The sequence below is a fragment of the Notamacropus eugenii genome, chromosome 7 (genome assembly GCF_028372415.1).
Source record: "Notamacropus eugenii isolate mMacEug1 chromosome 7, mMacEug1.pri_v2, whole genome shotgun sequence".
Lineage (NCBI taxonomy): Eukaryota > Metazoa > Chordata > Mammalia > Diprotodontia > Macropodidae > Notamacropus > Notamacropus eugenii.
This window is the reverse complement of record NC_092878.1, coordinates 24,204,566-24,223,567: the sequence shown is the minus strand read 5'-3', so window position 1 is coordinate 24,223,567 and position 19,002 is coordinate 24,204,566. Positions and strand designations below refer to the sequence as shown.

The following is a 19,002-nucleotide window of genomic DNA, read 5'->3' as shown; positions in this document are numbered from 1 at the left end:
CTTAGCTGAAACACAAATCACCTACACTTATCCTTCTATGTTGTCACTTTCCCCATGAAGTTTTTGATATATTGCTGGTAGGCAAAAGAAATTAAATGGGAATTTGGAGGGAGTTTTGTAGGAGCTGCAGATGACACTCAAAGGCCAGCAAACAACACAAAAAAAGTTTAGAAACTCAAAAATGTATTAAATACATGTATAGTATTGCATAATATCAATATATTTTATCTTTTATTACCATAATATCACGATAACAATACCATAATTAATACCATAATAATTCAGACTTCTCTGGTCCAAAAGGTAGGCCAAACAATTTTACAAAGATTTTCCAGATTATGGAGGTGCCTTGCTCTTAACCTCCATAATGTGGATTAGACAATATCCAAGACAGTCTCTAATTGAAGGACATGCTTCTCTCCAAGCAGGCAGTTATATTTTGGAACACCAATCACTGTTAGGAAATTTTGTCTTACATTGAGCTGAAATGTGTCTCTGGAACTTCTGCCCTCTGGTGTCAAACCCAATCCTCTTGAATAGAGAAATCCTTTCTAGGTATTTAAAGACACTGACTATGTCCCTCTTCTTAAGCTAAAACAGCCCCTGGTTCCTTCAGTTGATTCACCTTCCATGGCAAAATTTCAATTCTTCTTCGTGGTTGGCTGCTGTAGATTTTCTTCGGCTCATCAAGGTTCTTCCTTAGATATGGCTCCCAGACCTGAACGTGATACTTAATCTGAACAGTCTGATGCTAATGCCATAAAGTTCACATGAGCTAATTTGGAAGCTGCACCCCACTGTCACACAGAAGGAAGAGTGAGTGGGAAAGAGATGAGTAAATGTAGGTGGTCCATTGATGGTTTTTGTAACTTCTTTGAAAGATGTTACAGAAGTCCTTTGAGCTAGTTGAAAAGTACTAGAGTAAGCCTGAGTTCAACCACCTCAGTGAAACTTTCCCTAAAGGGGGAGAGGAGGAAAGGGAACAGGCATTCATTAAGCGCCCATGTACCAGGAACTGGCACATAATCTGTAGCTTAGAGCCAGAAGAAGAGACAGAAGAATACCTTGGGGTCAGTCTCCCAAAAGGTGGGGAAACAAAGGGTGAAGAGAGGAGGATAATATCCCATAGTGCCCACCTTATGTGGGTAGAGACAGAAAGACAAGTAGACACACTAAGAGATAGGTAGATAGATAGATATAGATGGATAGACAGATAGATAGATAGATGATAAAAAAGGAAGGAGGGAAGGAAGAAAGGAAGGAAGGTAGGTAGGAAAGAAGGGAAGGAGGGAGGGAAGGAGTGAGGGAGGAAGAAACAACAGTTATTTAGCCGTTTGCTAAGTGGTAGATGGGTCAGCTAGGTGGTGCAGTAGATAGAGTGCCAGGTCTGAAGTCAGGAAGACTCATCTTCCTGAGTTTAAATGTGGCCTCAGACACTACCTAGTTGTGTCCCTGGGCAAATCATTTAATTCTGTTGACCTCAGTTTCCTCATCTGTAAAATGAGCTGGAGAAGGAAATGGCAAACTACTCTAGTATCTTTTCCAAGAAAAACCCTAAATGGAGTCACAAAGAGTTGTATATGACTGAAACAACTGAACAGCAAAACGTGGAAGTCACTCTGCTACATGTGGGGAATACAGATACAAGCAAAAAGAAAAACTTCCTCTACCCTCAAGGATCTTATATTCTTGTGGGGAAAGAGCTTAAAAAATGTAGAGGAGGGAGTAAATGAGATAGAAAAAAGTCAGAGAGTCATGGGTTGAACCACGTTTGGAGTGAACATGACTTTTGGAAGCTTCCCCAAGGGAAGGTCAGAGATGAACTCACCAATCAAAGGAATAGACCAGAGGGGAAAAGGTGTTGCCAAAGAGAATGAGCCTCAAATGAGATCATTTATGCAAAATATCAAGTACTATAAAAATAAATTATTGGTATTGTTTTAATGGGTCTGTCCCTTGTCGCATCCATCTACATTAGTCCATTTTATCTTGAGAAGCCTCTAAGGGTAGAGATCAGCTCATTTCACTTGGCACAGCACCAAACATAGATATTTGGATCCTCCCTAGAATCGAAAACCCTTTTGTAATATTCTTTCTGGATCAAGCCCAGGTTGGAAATTAGTAGGCGTCATTTGCCTTGGCCGAATTCCTCTTTTCAAACCATTAAGTTGTCGCTGATGCAGAAAGGAAACAGCCCCCTGCAGCAGGCAGTGAAAAGTACTTTTGTCAGGCAAACTCCCTCCCTGTAATTACCTCCAATCACTTGCCACCTCTGGAATAATAATAAAGGGCAGTGCTTTTCGTGCTATTTTAGAAGTCCCCATGGCAAAAAGGGGCCAAAGGATGTTTGACGTGAGGAACTTGCTGAATGTAAGATCATAAGTCTGAAAGGGACCTTCCAGATAGTTGGACATCTAGTCCAGCCCCCTGTTTTCCAGAAGAAGAAATTGAAATCAAGGAAAGTTAGGTGATAAACCTCAGATTACACAGGCAAACAAGTATCAGGTGCATAATGGGCACTAAAGAAGTGAATTTGTTTAGTGCCCAAGGCCATACAAGTGATAAATTGTAGAAAAAGAATTTGAATTCAGGTCCTATGACCCAACACTTTAGTAGGGAAGTTAGGTATTCTTTCTATGGCTCCATCTAGGGTTTTTCATAATAACTTAAGACTCATCAAAAGAACTATCCAGCTCTCCTAAAGAAATTAAGTCAATCAGTCAATAAACCTTTATTAGACCCCAACTGTGTGCCAGGCACTAGGTTAAGCCCTGAGAATACTAAGAAAGACAAGGCCCTGACCTATCAGAGCTCACAATCTAGTAGAGGAGGAGAATACACAAACAACTATGTGCAAACAATGTACAGGATGAATTGGAAATCATCATCCGAGAGAAAGCTTGCGTAGTGTTTGTCCTTTGTTTTCAAAGAGGACCATGACATCAGGATGATGACATGACTTGCAATTGACTTTGATTTGAGTGAGGCTTCGCTGTGCAAGGTCAGCAATCTCACTTTCTTCTCCTGAGCCATCTGGGTCCAGTGACCAGATATTCATCAGGATGACTGGAGATGGCCCAGGATGCAGTGTGAGGCCCTGGCCCTTTCAGGCTAAGGTCTTATCACATTCTTACCTTTAGTGAGATACACCCATTTGGTGAATAGGTTTTGAGATTGGTGACTTTACACAGTCCTCCCTCACTCAAATCAAAGTCAACTGTGAGTCATGTCATCATCCTGATGCCATGGTCCTCTTTGAAAACAAAGGACAAACACAACCTGTGAATAAGTAGCAGCTTCTCTCCTCTCCTCTCCTCTCCTCTCCTCTCCTCTCCTCTCCTCTCCTCTCCTCTCTTCTCCTCTCCTCTTCTCTTCTCTCCTCTCCTCTCCTTTGGTGTTCTACCTGGAGGAAGGTACACTCCATGGCCAAAAGCTGCCTTTTTTCCTTTGGGTTTACTGGCTACATCTCTTGCTCAAAGATCAAGCCTTAATCCCAATTCACTCTGGAGCTCATAGACTGGACAACAAGCCCCCACTCACCTAACACAGAGTGAATGTAATTACTAAATAGTAATTGTTTCTCTTTTATCCAGGAACCCTGAGGGTCTTCCCTTTCCTAGAGAAAAAGCAGTAAAATAAAGGAAGATATGGAAATGTTTCCTGCAGATGGTGAGATTTTAGCTGGTCCTTGAGGGGTCAACAGACAGTTAGTTGATAGAGCACTACACTGGGATTAAGAAGACCTTCTCTATTTGGGTCCCAGTTTGCCATTGCCTAGATTTTAACCACTTGGGTAGATCATTTTAACCACTTCATTTCCACAAGGATAATGACACATTTATTTGACACTTAAAGTACTTATTTGACATTTAAAAGCCCAAATGTATTTTCTCCCAAAAAAACAAACCTAGTCACTTGAGAAGGCTAATGCAAGTATTATTGATTTTACAATGAAGAAACTAAAGCGCATTAAACAATGCTACCCAGTGCCCCATAGCTTATTATCTAATGAATCAAAGGGCTTAAATATAAGTATCCTGACTCTCAAAATCAGAGCTCTTCAACTAAATCAAACTGTCTTTCAAGTCTAAACACACAAAGTATATTTGAGAATTGAGGCCTTTATTCGGTTAATTTAAATTAATAAATACTCTTTGGATAGTTCAAGGAAGTACAAAATTGCCCAAAATTACCCACCATCCTTTTTTTATGTTTGACCACTAAGGCTCTGTTTCCGCTCGTAAAAATTAATGGAGTATCTCATACCTAATTCACAAAAAATGCTATGCAAGTAACATATATGGAAAGTTCTTGGAGTTCTGTAAGTGATTAGTGTGCACAAAGTAAAGTTTTTCCCCTCCTTTATTAAAAGAAAAGATAAAATTAAAAATTTAAATTTAAAATGAAAAAAGCACTGCTTGTATGAATTCCCCTAAGAGCCTTGGATCATCCATTTTCTTCCAGCCTAATCCTCGCTTCTTTGTATGGAGAAAATCACAAATTTAGAGTTGGGGACGGAACTTTAGAAATCCTCTAGTCCAGAGATGACAAGTATAATCCACAGGCATCATGAGACCCTCATCACTCCCAAGTACACTTGAACTACATCAAAATATAATTGGAAAATATTTAACAAAATAATTAAAAACACAATAAATTAATAGAGGTAATATTACGTTTCAAAACTAAGTCAATATGAGGCCCACAAGGACCTTTATACGTGGTTTACTGGTGCTCATTTCTATTTCAGTTTGACACCATTGCTCTAGGGACAGCTAGGTGGTGCAGTGGATAGAACTTGAGGTCTGGAGTCAGGAAGACTCATCTCTCTGAGTTCTAATCCAGTCTCAAACACTTACTAGCTGGGTGACCCAGGGCAAGTCACTTAACCCTGTGTGCCTCTGTTTCCTCATTTGTAAAATGATCTGGAGAAGGAAACGGCAAACTACTTCAGTGTCTTTGCTAAGAAAATCTCAAATGGGATCACATAGAGTCAAATATGATCATACAGCAACCATAGCTCTAGTCCTGCCCCATCATTTTATAGATGAGAAATCTATGGTCCAGAGTAGGTAAATCATTTTCCTAAGGTCCACAGTCCCAGCTGGGATTGGAACTCAGGTCTCTGGCTCCAAATCCAGATTTCTTTCCACTGAACTACATGGCCACAATGAAACAGTGTGGTAAAAGACCATAGACTCATTAGAGCTATATTTCTACTCTCCATCAAAGAAAGTCCTCTTTTCCAAAGCCATTCATTAGGGTTCATCACCCTGCAAATATCTACCCATTCTGACAGGGGTACTATCATAGGTATTGGGATATAAATGATTCAAAAGTATGGCCTCTGTCCCAGATTTGGTTTTGTTGCTGTGGTTGTTCAATTGTTTTCCACTCTTTGTGACTCCATTTTGGGATTTCTTGGCACAGATACTAAAGTGGCTTGCTATTTCCTTCTCCAGCATATTTTATAGATGAGGAAACTGAGAAAAACACAGTTAAGCGATTTGCCCAGGGTTACACAGCTAGTAAGTGTCAGAGGCCAGGTTTGAATTCAGGAAGATGAGTTCTCCTGACTCCAGGCCTGGTACACAGCTTAGCCACACAGCAAAATATACATAACAGTACTGTCTACAAAATGTTAAGAGACAAACATATCTTTCTTTGTATCCCCGTTTTAATACAATAAGCACTTAATAAATGGTTGATGGCTTGACTAAACACTAGAAGAGATTAGAGATTTACCTGCCAGGCATCAAATATTGATTTGAAAGAATTAAGATATTTATTCTGGAGAAAAAGATTTAGAGGGCTACATGATGGCTATCCTCCCATATGATATGGACCTAGAGTGGCCTAGAAATCAGATTTATTCTTCTTGGTAAAATAAAATAATCTTTGGTGTTTTGGCACATGCTATTCCTGCTACTGGAGAGGCTGAGGCTGGGTGATGGCTTAGTTTGGCTGTTGTGAGCTGAGGGCTAAAGATAACCAAGGGTCTACATTAAGTCTGTCACCAATAGGGTGAACCCCTGGAAGCCCATGAGGCTATGTAAGAACAGGTGAATTGACCAGGTTAACCAGGTCAGTTTCACCAGGTTAAAACTTTCTTGTCAATCAGTAACTGGATCAAGCCTGTGAGCATCCCCTGCACTTCCAGTCTGGGTAAATTAGAGAAACCCAGAGAAAGAAAAAGGAAGAAAAAGAGAAGGGAAGGGAAGGGAAGGGAAGGGAAGGGAAGGGAAGGGAAGGGAAGGGAAAGGAAGGGAAGGGAAGGGAAGGGAACGGAAGGAAATCAGAAGAAAAGAAAAGAAAATGTTTTGAAGCTATGTGGGAGCTGAGATCAATCAAGGTTTAAATACTGCCTCTGATACTTACTAGTTATATAACCTTGGGCAAGTCACTTAATCTGAGGCTCAATTTTCTCATCTATAAAATGGGGATGAAAAGAGCACTTAGGCACCTTGGTGGCTCAGTGAACATAGCATTGGACCTGGAGTTAGGGAGAACTTAAGTCAAATATGGCTCCAGACACTTACTTGGCGTAAGTCATTTGACCCCCTGTTTGCCTTAATTCACTGGAGAAGAAAATGATAAACCACTCTAGTATCTTGACCAAGAAAACCCCATGGACTGTACAGTCCATGGGGTCATGAAGAGTCAGACACAACTGGACAATGACAACAAAGAACACCAACATCACAAGACTTTTGTGAAGATCAAATGAGCTGATTTTATAAAATTCTTTGCAAACCTTTATGCTCTCTATAAATGTCAACTATTAATATTATTCTCATTCTTCTCATCTTATCCAATGAAGTTTGGATAGAAAAAGTCCCGGGACAAACATATTATTAACTTATTCTCTCATTTCTAAAGTTTGGCAGATGATAGAGGAGGTGTACGAAAGGATAGCTCTTTGTGATTATAATAGAGCTTTGGAATTCAAGGTCTCAGCTTAACTGTAGACTCACTGAAAATATCTATGGACAACAATGGTGTCAGGTATAGGTTTAATGAGTTGAGGGCAGATCGGTGGTGTGGTAGATAGAGATGCTATGATATACCTCCCCTTCTCTCCACTTGGTTTTGATTTTTTCCTGTTTGGTCCTTTTTATTTTTCAGCATTTTCATTCTATGTAGTTTGGAGATTATGAGCTAGCAATATGATGACAGCTATTGAAATATTATTCTTTGATTATTTTATCTTTATCATTATTTCCATGTCTATAAAATGAGGATATTGCACTCTGGGTCCATTTCACATGGGAAGATAGCCATCATGTATCCCTCTAAATTTTTTTTCCCAGGATAAATATCTGTTCCTTCAAGTTATAGGCCTTGAATAAAAGGTAAGACAGGTACAAAAAAATATCCATAGTAGTTCTTCTAGTGGTGGAAAAAATTGGATGTCTATCAATTGGGGAATGATTAAGCAAGTTATAGAATGTGATTGTGATGGAATAATATTATGCCGTGATAAATGACAAGCAAGATGTTCTCAGTAAAACCTGGAAAGACTTACATGAACTGAGACAGAGTGAAATGAGCAAAACCCAAAGAACATTGTACACAGTAACCATGATATTATACAATGAACAACTTAGAATGACTTAGCTATTCTCAGCAATACAATGATCCAAAACAATCCCAAAGAACCTAGAATTAAAAATGTTGTCTGCCTGCAGAGAAAGAACTGACAGAATCTGAATGCAGATCGAAGAATACTTCTTAAATATTTTTCTTTTTTTTAAATCTGTTTTCTTTCATAACATGACTAATATGGAAATCTCTAAATGTTTACAAACCATTCTTTTAATAATATCCTCTACAATTTTGCCAAGATCAAAATAATCTGGCTTACTAACCTTGTATCTTGTAGACCCTACCTCTTTTTGATTTACAAAAAAAGAGGGAACATTGACCTTTCTCCAGTCCTGGGTAATCCCCTCCTGCTCTTTGTTATCTTCCAAAGATCACCTGCCATAGTTTTTTCAATTCCCTAGGATAAATTTGGTATAGGCTTAATGAGTTGAGGGCAGCTAGGTGGTATGGTAGATAGAATCAGAGCCTCGGCCTGGAGTCAGACTCCTCTTCTTGAGTTCAAATCTGACTTCAATCACTTACTAGCTGTGTGACCCTGGACAAGTCACTTCTCTCAGTTTCCTCATCTATAAGATGAGCTGGAGAAGAAAATGGCAAACCACTCCAGGATCTTTGCCATGAAAACCCCTAAAGGGGTCACAGAGAGTCAGACCCAACTGAAAAATGATTACACAACAAAAATAGTGACTTGAAGGCATCTGAGGCCACTCACCATCCCTTCACTTATTTTCAGCTTCAACTCTATGTTAGTCTTTATTGCTTGTTTGTTTCATTCTCTTGGAAAAGAAAAAAAGGCAAAAAAAGCAGAATGTTCAGCCTTCTCAATGTCAACCATAATCATTATCCCATCCACTCTGAATAACAGTTCTAGCCTTTCTTTGATTGCCCCATCTAAAAACAGCTAAAATATTTTTAAGTGTTTTCCTCAGCATCAGTTGACAGTTTTGATTCATTCTGGGTTATAACATTTTTCTCAAGAGGGTCATGCTACTTCTTTAATTTTATTCTCATTTACCTTTTACAGCCATATCTCATGGTTTTAGCACCTCTATATATATTTCCAAAAACTTATTTTGGTTAATGAGTGCCCTGGGCAGCTACATATATCTCGACATCTCCTGTTTTTCCTCATCACTGGAATTATTTCTCTCACTTTAGAATTTTATTCCTGAGAGCTCCTCTTCCTTCTTGGGACAATTTCTCCTGCAGAATCTTAGACCATTAGACCCCATTTAGTCTTTCTACCTCTCTTTTCTGTATTCTCCCTAACTTTAGTGTGCACATCAAAACCAGCTCTCCTCCCCTACTCCATCATGGACTCTATGATGAAGTGACCACTTATCCCAGGATTCATCAGTTTTTTTTTTTCCATTCAGAAGCCAGGTCACCCTTATTAATTAGATTCAAGTTCAGGCTTACAATCCATTTTTTGGCTACCTCTGACTTTTGAAGGATGAAATGATTTGTAAGACTAGTCAGGAAGTTATTTGCTGTTTCTCTTTTGGCAAGAAGAGACATCCTTAGTTTTATGGAGAGTTGGTGTTCCCTATAGACATGAAATGTGGCCAGTCTCTCATTAAAACGTGAATTCCTCCAGAACAAGGACTATCTCAATTTTTCTGTTTGAATCCCTTAAATTTTACAGTGTTTTAAATATAAATATAGTTTGTCCTTCATTTTTTAATGAAGAAAATGACACCATGAAGGTAATGAGTTGGATTTAAGTGAGGCAGAGTTACACAAAGTCATCAGCCTCACTGTTTCTCCCTAAGTCACTGACATCCAATGGAAGAGCAAAAGTCAAGATGACTGACAGTAGCCTGGGATGCAGTGAATGAGCTTGGCATTCTTTGATGTCTGACCAAGTTCTAAGCACTCCAAAGTTCCTGCTTCAGCTGCCTTCTTGGCCATCAGTGCAACAAATTGTTCTCATTTGCCCTTTCTTCTGGGAAAAGTCTCTGCACACTTGGGATAGACATCCCCCTAACTCACCAATGGTTTTGAGGCCTATCAGTTACTCTCAACCTAGCTTGGTCCATCTGCAAAGAGAGTTTTACCAAGATATACTCACTGCACGTGATACAGCTTCTTGGAGCCACAAGTGAGAGTTGGGTAAAGGTGGAAACTGAAGTCGATGAGCTTATCCTGAAAAGGCCTCAGCAAACCTTGACTCCAGAAGTTCCAGTCCTCTTGATCACCCCATATACCCCTTTGAATATAGTGAGTGCTTGATAAATTTTTTTTTCATTCACATACATAGACAACTAAATAATCAAATGACTTTATGATTTCATTTTGGGAAGTATGTCTGTGTCCTTCCTAAAGTTCACCACAGTAGTTCTTTTGATAACTCAAGGATACCAATGGAGCACATAGGCTCTCTTTCAGTTACCTATCATCCTTACCACATGACCATCTTATACTTTCTATTGCTCACACATTTCTTTGGTGGCATCCTTTACTCTGCCCATCCTTAATTTCTTATTTATCATATTTTAAATTATTTAAATTCACCATGTACCAATCCATTGCCCTCTGGGTGATACTCATTTATAATTCTTTGGAGATAATTGTTCACTGCCCTCCAAGACCACCATCCCTGTTTCCAGGCCACTCTTATAACCATCATTCACCCAGGTGACCTTTGGGGAAAAAGAGCTCATCACCAGCACTTATGGCCAAAAAGCTGCCATAAACAGGACAGACAAGCCAACCTCCCTGAAGCAACAAGATGCTCATAGTTGGCATATTCCACATGGTAAAGTCAAAAATACCATTTTCGTCAAAGTCTCACCCTCATTCTTCAGTGGAGACAACCCAGCACCCTCCACCCAAGAGCCCTGGGAAAAGAAGTGGCCACAATATGATTGGCTTTGTTTCCAACTCCTATCAATCCCCAGGCATCATCCAGACCAGAAACACTTGTGGGGAAAAGACCCATCACCATGACCACTGAGGCTATGAGCCTAGGGTAACAGCATCTTCCAGACATCATACCTGTTTCCAGCACAGCCTATAAAATCGTCATCCAGGGAAGCCCCTTTTGTGGAGCAAACATTTACATATAACACTTTAAGGTCTGAAAAATATGACAATGTAACTTGGCCATCACATGTATAGGTGTCACAGCTCCTGTCTCCTTAACAACTAAAGCTACTGGGAAAGAAATTTCTCAATATTAATGTGTTTAAAACTTTCAAAATAAGAAATAGCTTGATCAATGGAAATGATGTTAAGGAAAATATATCAGTCTGCCTTCCCACTGAACCCTAAGGACCACTGGACTTTTTCATTTGACTTGAAGCTGAAACCTCCTATCTAATATGTCATTCCCTATTAGAAAGGAAATCCACCATCCTCAGATAAGAGGATCTCTCTTGTTTGCTTATGTGTAGCTTGGTTCTTTGCACACAGTAGTGATTAATAAATGATTTTTTCATTAATTCATTCAATCCATGTTTCATAATCCTATAACAACAATGACACAGGCTTTTGTTTTAGGGAGAAGCTTGGGGCAATTAAAATAATTTTCCCCAAAGGCAAGAGTTTGTTCTCCTCCTGTCCAATTTGGGCCCAGTTCATTACCTATTTGCATTATCTGTCTAACTTATATAGGATCATAAATTTAGAACTAGAAGAGACCTTGAAAGCCAAGTTCAATCCCTTTAATTGACAGACAATTAAACTAAGACCCAGAGTGATAAAATTACTTACTCAGGGTCTCAGAGCTAGGGAATATCCTACGTAGAATCTGAACCTAGGTCTTCCTGACTCCAAATCCAGTACTTTCTTCACTCTGTCACTATACCAATATACTACCAATTCTACTACCTCTCTCTCTCTCTCTCTCTACATATATATGTATATATACACATATATGTATGTATATATTTATGTATGGGTATATGTATTTACACATACATATATGTAAAAATATATGTATATACATATATATGTGTGTGTGTGTGTGTGTGTGTGTGTATTGATGGATGAACTCTATAGGTTGTCCATCCAGTCGTAAATCATAAGCCTCCTTCACATACTTGAATTTTCCTGGGTGAATAATTAAACCAAACACTTTTGAATGGTCACAGATCTTATCTGAGATACTTCGTAGTCTTCTAAGCTATGGTATAGTTGGCCCCATATTATTTACAAATAAGAGCACCTGGAGGACTTCACAGATGAATAAATATAGAATATATATAAAATACCTTCAAGAGGAAGAGAGTGCCAAAAGCTAGCACATGGGTTGAGGGCATCAGGAGATATCAGAAAAGATTTCACATAGGATATGGCACCAGAGTTTTGCTTTAAAGAAAACTCAGGATTTAACGAGATGGACATGATGAGGGAGTTCCTTCAGACATGGGAAACTGACTACCTGTACAAAGGCACCAAGATAGGCAATGAAATGCCCTCGTGGTTTGTAGCCTCAAATTAATACTGTTATGGAATCTCCCTCCATTAATCTGCACCCAAATATTCTTTACCATATTTTCACCCACTCAGTTCCTTGCATTTTATTCCATGAATATATCTTCATAATATATAATGCTTTCCTACCAACCCCTTCGCACTACTCATTTAAATAAGGAACAGTCATCCAGAATCATCTTCTGGGCTTATATCCCATGTTGCCAAGCCTCAGTGATGGTGATTTCAAACTTATCCCCTCATATTCTGACTTCTAACTTACCCTAATCAAGACTGTGTTGAATTATTTTTATTGAATTAAAGTTGAAGAAAGGAAATTCCATATAAGGAAAGACTTCCCCAAAATTATAGTCATCTAAAAGTACCGTGGGCTGTCTCAGGGGTTAGCAAACTCACTATCCCTGGAGTCTTCAAGCAGAAGCTAAAAGGAATGCTTAGTGGGAATTCCTATTCAGATATGGGTTGGAGTCACTAACTTTTCCAACTTAAATCCTAACATTCTATTCATAGTATCACAGATATGAAGCTGGAAGGGACCTCAGAGGCCATAGGTTAAGTGATTATCCTATAAGCAATGTCTGAGATAGGATTTGAACCAAAGCCCTATGACTCCAGAGTCCGTACCCACTTTTCTGAAATGTCTAATGGTCCACAATGTAAACAAGGAAACCTAAACAAAGAAAAAGCAGTGAAGAGGTCCCTGCCTTCCCCTTCCCCTGTTTTTTGAAGAAAGGAAGGAAATTATCCTCATCTCTCTACTTCTACATTCAAAAATTCTAAAGAACAGTTTTGTGTTGGGATGGTGATTAGCCAAAACTTCCTGTGAGAACACATGTGGTCACCCAGCACTTGTTAGTTTCCTAATAATACCTCTCTCTTCTCCACCTCTTACCCCAAATCAAGACTTGGGAGTCAAGGTCTTCCAGGCAGGCTGCCTGGCTCTCTTCTACATACACAAATAGGAAGGCAGCCCACAAGGCTGCAATTTCCTGGACAGCAAAGTGTGTTGGGTTTCACTTCGCTAGTTAATGATGATGTCAGCCAGCGCCTTCACAGGCAGCATTTCCAACCTTCAATTAAAGGACTGTCATTTATTCTATATATTAACATCCAGAACAATAAACACAACAGAAAGCAGTCATTAGAGTCAACCATAATCTGCAGCCTGCTGAGTATTGATGTCAGTCCCGTTGCCTTTGACTTCTGAAATAGGCCAGAATAAAGAAATTTGTTTTCCAAGTCAGAACTAGAGAGAGAATATCTCTTCTTGGATTTCCCCTTCCTCCCCACCTCTAAAAACTCTGGCTTTAGCAAAGCGTCCATCATTTCTAGCTCAGCACCACAACGATAAAAAGTTCCTTGTCTTTCTGGCAAACATGTCTTTGACTCCAACCTTCTCCTTTGCTTTGAAAACACCATGGTTTTGTTCAATCAATCAGCCAAACAAGTATCTATTAAGAGTTCAGCCCTATGCTAGTTCTGTGGATAAAGTGACGTTTTTTCAACCAAACCCCTGCCTTCAGAGTGGACAATTAATCTGATCAGATGAAATATCTGTATACTAAAAAGATAATTCCGCCCCCCCCAAAAAGGTGGTATTCCCTAAGTACCAAATGAATAAGAAACCAAGAATCATAACATCATAGATTCAGAACTGGAAGGAACTTCAGCAGATATCTAGAGTGATCAAGTGACTTATGTGAGGTCACATGAATAGTTAGTGGCAGAGATGGGATTTGAATCCATGACCAGCTGACTGCCAACCTCAGTGACTATTGAATCACAGATTTAAAGCTAAAAGGGATCTCAGAGATTTAGTTTACCCTACTTTTGGGAGGCTGAGGAAGCAAAGACCAGCGGGGAGAAGGGAGGCAAGTAACTTTCCCAAGGTCACACTGATATGAAATGGCAGAGCCAAGATTTGAATCTGGGACCTCATTTCATTTCTAATGTCCTGTCCCATTGTACTGGACTTCGTGCTGACTAAGGAAGTTCAGTGAGAATACAGCACGAGAGATCAGGCACAAAGTCGCTCTTCCCTTGGTCTACAAATCCTACCTTATACTCCTCTTCAGCTCCTTTTGTCCTTGGCCCCCCACACCGACACCCATAATCATCTCCTTCTGAGTGAGTAGTGCAGTTTCTAGGAGGCCACGTAACCAAGAGTTCTTTTAAGCCAGTTCCATATAGTATCCAAGAGGGCAAAAACTCAGTTTAATGCTACCCTGAAAAAACAGATTCAGAATTTTTTAATCACCAAAACATTCTAAGTTAATTAATCATTCAACAAGCATTTAAGTTCCAGTCACTGGAAATAAAAAGACAGGAATGAAATGGTCCCTGCTTTTGAGGGTCTTACATTCCATCATTCAAGTGTTAATGAATCAAGGGTCATCTTCTACTCTGAACATTCCCCACCACTCTTCTTCCCACCAGCCCATCATTGGCTCCATTGAAAATAAAGAATTTCCTGTGCTATGAATTTGTTGAGGTGGCTCTAACGGACATTTCCACAGCTAGCTCGTTTTTCACTCTGTGCAGCAGGATTAAGGTAGTTTCACAGGGATGACTCTGTGACTGAAGGTTTCGGTGGCAGTTAAGTATTTTTCCCAGTTTACTCATAGAAGTTACTCTTAATTATATTGAAGAGCCCCATGCAGAAACCCAGAGATGAGAAGGAGGTGGGCAAAGCACTCCTCAGAGTCGATATCTTGCCAAGATCCCCCAGTAGAACTGTCCTGCATGGATCTTTTTAGATCCCCAAACTGTAGAGAACTGAACTTTCAACATAGCTCTTGGGAAAACTATCTGATCATCCCAAATGTCTTTCACTATGTATTGATGCCATCTACTGGTTGAAGAAATTACTTACTATGGGGTCTACTACCATTCTGCACCTACCTATCAAGAGGGACCAAGAAAAAGTTAAAGATGAGGAAAGAATAGTGATATCCTTATTATATCCATGTCGTCAGGTAGAATCTATACCAATGAGAGTCTATACTGCTTTTAAAGACAGATTCCACAGACTCCTCTGTTTCTTCACCTTCCTTGTCTTTATTTTTTTGGAGGCAATCAGGGTTAAGTTACTTGCCCAGTGTCACACAGCCACTTAGAGTCTGAAGTCCCCCTGACTCCAGAGCCAGTGCTCTATCCACTGGGCCACCTAGTTGCCCTTTCATCTTCCTTTCTAAAAGTCTTTTTCCTAATTATTAGTCAAACAATTTTTTTTTTTTATTTTTTGGACCAGCTTTGTGATTTCATTCGCAAAGAGAATTCCCTCTGAGGAAAGTCCCCCTCTGGGACTTATACTCTTAGGGTGCCAGGGCATTGAGATGGTCTCACAGACAATATCTGTCAAAGGCAGGATTCAAACCCACATCTTCCTGACTCAGTTCATCTTTCTATCCATGCTTTAAGCTTGACTTAAGGAGTCAAGTCAAAAATAATGTATTAAGTTCTTAGTCTGTTCTGGGCACTGTACTAAAACTGGAGAATACAAAGAAAGGCACCCCCTCCCCTAATAAAAGTCCTTGTTCGAAAGGATCTCACAGTCCAACGGGGGAGATAACTTACAAACAATTAAATACAAACAAAATATATCCAGGATGAACTGGAGAAAATCAATAGAAGAAGGCACGGGGATTAAGGAGGTTCAGGAAAAGTTTCTTATAGAAGGTAGAATTTTAGCAAAGGAGCAAAGTTTCAATGTTCAAAGACAAGTTTCAGTGACTTGCATAAGGTCACACAATTAGTGTGACAGGTCACATCTGAACCCTACTCTTCTGATGTCAGAACGGGTGTTCCTTCTCTTGGAGTGCCAGGGTGGGGAACCTGTAGCCTTAAGGCCACATCTGGCCCTTTAGGTCCTCAAGAGCAGCCATCTGACTGAATTCAAATTTGTGAAGTCTTTATTTCTGTGGGAGCATAATCTTAGTTCCCCTACCTTTCAATTATATTAACTTCCTCTAAACTGTTCTTCAATCTGTTAATCATTCTACTGGCTGTCTTTTGAACCCTCACCAAGTCCTTCCCCTTCCTCTTTACTTGAGGAAGCCCAGAATGAATTCAGTAGACTAGCAAAGACCCAGCCTCGCACTGTGGCCAATAAATTAGGAAGGTCAGTTTCATGGCTCCAACATTCTAGATTCCCATGTAGACATCCAAATACCCTGGCTGATTAATTTAACTGCAGCTTGACCTTGTTAGCTAAAAGACTGAGGCGGCTTATTATCTACCACTATGACCCCTAGGTCATTCTCTGCTATTCCTGCCCATAATCCACTCCCTACCCCCATCTAATAATAGTTGGACTGTTTCATTTTTGTTTTTTGGTTTTTTTGTTTTTCCTTGAGTCACATTTTTTATCTCCACCCTGTACTGGTTCTTTCTGTATTTCTGTGAAATCTGTCTTGGCCAAAATTCCTACTCTAATCCTTCATGAGTTCAATTAAAGAAGAACGGTATTCCTGACCCCTTTCCTAAACCCAGCTGGTTTTCTCTATCTCCCACTGTTACTACAAAGTGGGTATGGGGAAAGGAGAGGGTCTTTAAAATCGAAAGGCTTTAAATATCACCACCCATGACACTCACCCTCTCAACACCTTCTGTGGAATCATCTCTGTTTCCCCCTGAAAGAATTTGCTTATGAAGAATGCACTGCAAATGGGGCCTGAAATAAATTGAAACTGCCAGGAAACAGACCAGTTTTGAGTTATTTGTTTCCAGCTGTGAGTAAGGAAGGAGGACACCCAGCTCCCTGTGTTTGCCCTGGGCCTCTCCCCAGGGGCCATTTTCAAAGACAAAAGGAAAATGATGGATTAGGATCACTGAAAGAATGAGGTGCAGGTGTCACCCAGCAGGGTACCATCTCCACCAGCCCCCACCCCTAGCCTTTTCTGGATTCAGACAGACATTCTTCCCCCTCTCTATCCTTCTGCCTCTGTTCCTTACTAGCTCTCACTCAGAATCTTCCTACTCTGAGGAATTCCACATGGTAAACAACCTAGAAATTGGCTCCCTGCAGCAAGATTATTTAACTCTTATTGCAGATTTCATTGTCCAGTCCGTTACCTCTCCCTCTTCCAGGGTGGAAAGTTGCTTGGTATATGCTGAGAGTCTCATAGGAATGGTTCAGTCCATGGGCTTTCTCTCTGGGAATGATTTGCAGTCAGTTTCTGGCAGCATATGTGAAACATGAAAAGTCACTCCTTAAATAATAATTAACTTTTACGTACTATGATAAAGTCTGCAAAGTATTTCCCAGGTACCAACTCGCAGAGAAGCAGCATAGTACTATGTTGAAAGTGCTAGAATGTAGAGTAAGAATAAATTTTATAACCTTAATAAGGCAGTAGGAATAAATTTGTCAACTTAACTAACTCCATTTTGCTTTAAGTCCCCATTTTGTGAATGAGTTGGTTTTTTTTCCTACAAGTTGTTTTCCAAAAATAATATAGCACTTATTAGTCAATAAAGAACGTTTATTAAGAACCTATGATATGCCAGGCATTGTGCTAAGCATAGATGACATTTGTGTGGCATGATTTAGTAAACAACTTATAAACATATATGGAATTTCTGATAAGACAGAACACCAGTGGAAAAATACTATAAATAACTTCTATCAGTAGCTAACATAAAGAGCTGCCAATTAAATTGTACGGTAAACAAATTAGGGCAGAATTCTAAGAAATTCACTGGAGGCCCTATCCATTAACCTACTCCTGGGTGGTTCCTGGGACAAGCTCCAGTGGTTCTCCACACTTGAGACTGGAGTAGCCTGTGTTCACTCGAGGGCAGTGCTGATGATGGAGACTTGCCAGATGACCACTGCAGAAGGAGACATATGGCCTCCAGGTAGGCAGAGCCTAGAACTGGGCTTGCCTTGTTTTGAGCCTTAGTTTAAGATGTTTGTCCAGACCTCTAGGAAACAGTTGCAGGCTAAAAATAAAACCACAAAAATTGTTAGCATTTCTATTCAACAATAACAACATTCAAGAGCAAATAATGAAAAGGGAAGTTCCATTCAAACTAACTAAAAAGCACATGAAGTATCTGGGAATCCATTTACTAAAGTGCTGTCAATGCCTAGATATGTAGAACTGCACATTGTTCCATAAAGAAATAAAGAACAACTTAAATTATAAGAGGAAGATTTAGTTCTCACGGCTGGGTCATGCCAATATAAAACAATGACAATGCCATCAAAATTAATTTATGGATTTACTCCTATGCCAATCGAGACTATAAAAGGAATACTTTACAGAATTGGACAAAATAATAATGAAATACATTTGGAGGAACAAAAGACCTAAAATATCAAAAAGTGGGCGTGATCAGTAAATATCATACAAAACCAAAACACGACAAACTTGAAAAAATAAAAAGGAAAGGGCAAATTACACTTTCAAATCTCTGGTTATATTATAAATCAGTTATCAAAATTACTTGATAATGGTGAAAAATCAAAAAGTAAATCAGAGGAATATATTAAACAAGAAAGAATTAGAAATTATTAAATTAACCTACCGTTTGATAAATTTGAAAACATAAGTTACTTCCATCTTTGACCATATGACAATAATTGTTAGGAAAATTAAAAAGAGATTGGGCGGAAACTAGGTTTAGACCAGTATCTTATATCATATGTAACTATAAGTTCAAAATGAATACATAATCTGATTATTAAACATCATACCATTAAAAAAACAAACAAACAGGAATGAGCAGTTTTGGTTAAGGAGCTAATGTTTATCCAAACAAAAGACAGAGACAATTGCAAAGGATAAAACTCATCGTAACAATTTAGACTCTATAAACTCTCTTCTGCAAGGAATAATAACGTGGATTCTTCCTGAAATAGGATTACATAGGAATATACTCAATTTGTTTTCTAGCTTCTGTATCTTTGTTCGTGTTTCCTCCTCCTTTTCTTATAGAAATGGTATTCATTCTTCA

At 39.3% G+C, this 19,002-nt stretch overlaps 1 long non-coding RNA gene across 2 annotated transcripts in view; it reads right to left on the bottom strand.

The window, feature by feature from the left end:
• LOC140513537 (uncharacterized) overlaps positions 1 to 17,215 on the bottom strand; it is a 33,046-nt gene extending 15,831 nt beyond the window's left edge. Inside the window, exons 1-4 of one of the 2 annotated variants that reach the window (XR_011970219.1) lie at positions 17,116 to 17,215; positions 14,101 to 14,267; positions 9,677 to 9,814; positions 8,318 to 8,381 (exon numbers count right to left, since the gene is read on the bottom strand). This is a non-coding gene — a long non-coding RNA (uncharacterized lncRNA). The remainder of the gene's footprint in view (positions 1 to 8,317; positions 8,382 to 9,676; positions 9,815 to 14,100; positions 14,268 to 17,115) is intronic. The other variant, XR_011970220.1, reaches the window with a different exon arrangement.
• Positions 17,216 to 19,002: the final 1,787 nt, after the last annotated feature.